Source organism: Dipteris shenzhenensis, chromosome 5 (genome assembly GCF_047967505.1).
Source record: "Dipteris shenzhenensis isolate YYH24624 ecotype China chromosome 5, Dip_SZ_1.0, whole genome shotgun sequence".
NCBI classification, from domain to species: Eukaryota; Viridiplantae; Streptophyta; class Polypodiopsida; order Gleicheniales; family Dipteridaceae; genus Dipteris; species Dipteris shenzhenensis.
In genome coordinates, this window is record NC_141600.1 from 3,347,332 (window position 1) to 3,351,522 (window position 4,191).

Consider the following 4,191-nt stretch of genomic DNA (forward strand, 5'->3'; position numbering starts at 1 on the left):
TCTTAAAAATGTGTCATACATACGAGCAAAGAACACCCTAGGTGTTAGATTTTACCAACTTGGCATAAATTCTAGACAAAAATACGAGTTGACTTAAAGTAGGCCTTTCTCAACCATTTATCCAAACTTGGCTATAATGGGTATAACATGCTTTTGTATCGTTTAACAAAAAAGAGTGTTTTCATGTGAAGTTGCTAGTCTTGAATTGGTTCTTGCTAGCAGGTCTCCCATGCCTTGCACTTAATGAACTTGAATGCATAGCTGACAGAACACCAAACTTGTTTGTCTCTCATGATAGTTGGTGGGATCTTGCATGGCATTTATGCTATTCATGCAATGGAGTACAAAACATCATGCATGTTTCCTTGAAGGGGATGCATCTTTCTAGGTGAGGGGAGAGAGGTTTCTATTCAAATCCATAAAAATCATGCCAACAATTTGCTTGGCCTGATTCCCCATTTTTCCATCTCCATGGTGAAAGTGCATTTTGTGTCCGCTCTAGGCTCCTAGACACAAAGCCAAACAGAAGCTTCACCATAAACAGTTTTGGTCTTATGATCGTGTTTGAACATAATTCTTGACGTAGAATCTATATTCTGATGATAATGTTGTTTTTCCACTTTTTGAAAGAAGGTTTTGTTTTGTTTAAAATGGAGGATATTTGAACAAGTTGACATTGAAGGCATCATACACACTCAACGAGAAAGCTTATACACTAGGTTAAGTCCCAAATATCTATTTCACAATTTCATGGGGCTAGCTACAAGACAAGTGATTCAAGACGTGCCTTGATAATCTCCCCCATGATACAATTATCTCTATACTAAAAAGTGCCAAAATAGTGCTAGAAAAGCACCCAAAAAGTGCTAAACTTATCATGGTCAAATAGTTTAAAGAGTGGTCAAATAGTGCTAGAAAAGCGGTACAAACGTGCTCAAAAAAATCTTAAGTAACCTTGAATCCAAGCGCTAAACAAGTTCTCCAAAAAAGTCTTAGATAACCCTAAATTCTAGTGAATCACTTAACTTGTACAACTATCATGCTGGCTGTAGTTAGTCCTAGACCACTTATATTTTACAACCATAATGATGGTTGGAGTGGATCCTAAAACAACTTGTATAAAGGATTTATTGTTGTAAGGTTACATTGTATGTACTTTCCTCACTTCATATTAAGATTGCCTTACTACATTTGCAAAAAACTTTCACATTCAATGGCTTGATTGCATTGTATGCATTTGTTGTTTTCTCATTAAACCTATCATAGCCACATTTGCACGTATGTCCATACACAATTAGGACATGACATCTTATGATTGAGAATGATGGATCCAAATGGGCATCTGCATGTTCACAAGAAGATTTGATTTGATTAAAAAAATGCATGAAATGCAAGGTCTTGAAATGCCTCTTGAAATTTTACCCGACTTTTACTTTATGACTCAATGTTTCAAGCCTTTGCCATCCTAATTTCAATGGGCCCAGACCTTAATGGTGCACCTTGACACCTCCTTGCTTCAAGATCTAGCCACATGCAATGCCATGCACTATCAGAAGAGCAACTCATTAATAGTGCTTCCATTTCTCGTTAAACAATACACTCTCCAAGAGATTGCTAACAAGATATATAGAATGAGTGCTTCAATGAGAGACTCCCATCTCTTGAAATTGATCTTGCTGTTCTCACACCATCACAAATATCTACTAGAGGACACAGTAGTTCATGAGAGGGAATCAACCAAGCTAAAATTAGAGTGAGTGCTACAATGAGAGAATGGTGCTATTATATACAATTAGAATTAGTGCTTCAATGAGAGAATCCATCTCATGAAACTGCTATTGCTGTCCTCACAATAGCATAAATATCTGCTAGAGGACACATCGATTCACAAGAGGCAATTGACCAAGCATAACAAACAACAAGGTCTTCCAAAAGAAAAAGACTTACAAACTCCACACAAGTGTTTTATGCAAGGAAAATTGAGGACTCTCTAAAATATCCATATCTCTGTTGTGGTTTCTTGATAGTCTCTTAAAGACATCAAATCTTACAACCAAGCTCTGTTTACACCAACATGGTCTCATCCCTCATAACATATCATTAAAACAAAGAAGTGAGTTTTCTCTTTGCTTGAAATAGATAAGAAACACCAAGCTACCAATACTTTCCACCAAGAACATGGCAATGCCAACAAAAAACACCTATGGACTTTATGACATTGAATCTAGCTAGTAGCAATCAGTATCCCTTTCTCTCAAATCTAGGAATTGACCTATGAAGGCCAACCAGGTTGCACAATAGTGTTGTGAATGTGCTTGCGGATGTTGATAGGGCCTAATGAGTGCTCCCATTATTGTTGTTAGAAGATGCAATGGTCACGATTGTGATAAAGTGTAGACTTCAATATGCACACAATTACATGAGTAGTCTTGTGCATCTTATCTTGACATTGCGAGCATTGCATCAACTACTTGATAGCCCTCTTTACAAGAAAAACAAGGTAGAGCTAAATCCAATTTGGATAGAGCATATTTTGCAAGCATTAAAACAAGACCAACATATGCACACTTAAACTAAGTCCACAGACACCTCACAAGAAGACTTGCAAATAGATACATTAGTGCATGGAATATGCACCAGTCAATAAGTTGTTGATGTTGAGGACATACCCATATTTGTTGCTCCTTTTGAAGGGTTCTCCCCATTGAGCATATTCAAAAGAGATTCTACAAAGAATTAGCATTCCCCACACTATTCTATAGACAACCACATAGCTACAATATACCTGCATGAATGTCTTACCAAGAAATAGTACATGGGAGTTGACCAACAAGATAGATGATTTGCTATGTCTATAGAAAATATATTCTCCAAAACAATGAAATTTTGGCTCGACAAGGGTTGTCATCCACATGGGTACATGTACAAAAGGGTCAATCGAGAGGTAGGGTGCTTCAAGTGAAAGATGCATTGACACAAACTTTGAGAAACTTTCACAATCCAAAATTGTTATCACAACTTTACTTACCTTAAAAAATCTACAGATTACAAGCAAATATTAAAGAAAAATTATCTTTGCTATGGTCAAATAATTAGGTCCCCACTCTTTGAAACTTTTTCATGTTCGCCATTAAAAAATTATGGCAGCTCTTGCTAGATTGCTTGCATTATCTTCAAATGACTCTGAGCATTGCTAAGGCAGCCAACCTCTCCATTAACATTCAAAACCTAATTAAAACGTTGGCCAACCCCTCCACGTGTTGTTGAGGTAGCCAACCCCTCCATCAACATTCAAAACTGATTCACTCCGATCTAGTTACCACAACACAATACTATGTCCACGAATTCCAATGTCTCAAAAACTTACTCAAGAAAGATGCTAATATTCTAGGTAATATTATTGATGTCTTCATTTTTTTTTGAGTTCCAAAATAGAGGAAGCCAACATGACCATGGATTGCTTTGGGTCAAAGAGGATGTCTTTGAACTAAGAGATAGGAGAACTTAATGATCAATACATCACAATGGTCATCTCACATCTTGAACTCATGTATAAGGACATCCAAACCCATAAAAATAAGAAAACATGCAAGAAAAAGATTTAAGATTTGGCTTCCTATGCCCACCTATGGGTAGAACTCAAATCTTGCTGCCCATACATAGTGTGATAGGTAGCAAAGCTTGTAAAGACAACTTGAAGTGAGTATCCTCTTTCCTCCCCCAATAGTCCATGTTGATACTAGAATTTTACAAGCTCTTTTAGCAACTTGGATTATCTAAAGAGGAGTGCATACTGTTTTAATGCACATGTACTCCTTAGCCAATGTAAAAAATTTTAATCCAACATTGTCAAAACATTGAGGAGCAAACAGAGATGTTCAATTTGTTTGAGCCCATTTGGAGTAGCATCTTATTGCACTTAGAAATCAACAAAGGCACAACCAAAGCAGTTAAAGCTTGCAAACGAATGCCTCTACCCAATGAGCATATATATAAATTGAACAATGCAATACTAAAATGCAACACTTCAAACACACAGCAACCTATTTACTTATCTTTTTCATTGCCTCTTACAAGTAGTAATGGAGGATTTCCCTCTTACAAGTAGTAATGGAGGATTTCTATATATCAACATAAGCCCATGAGATGAACACACTTTGCTATTGAAACAATGCACACAATTAGAGATGA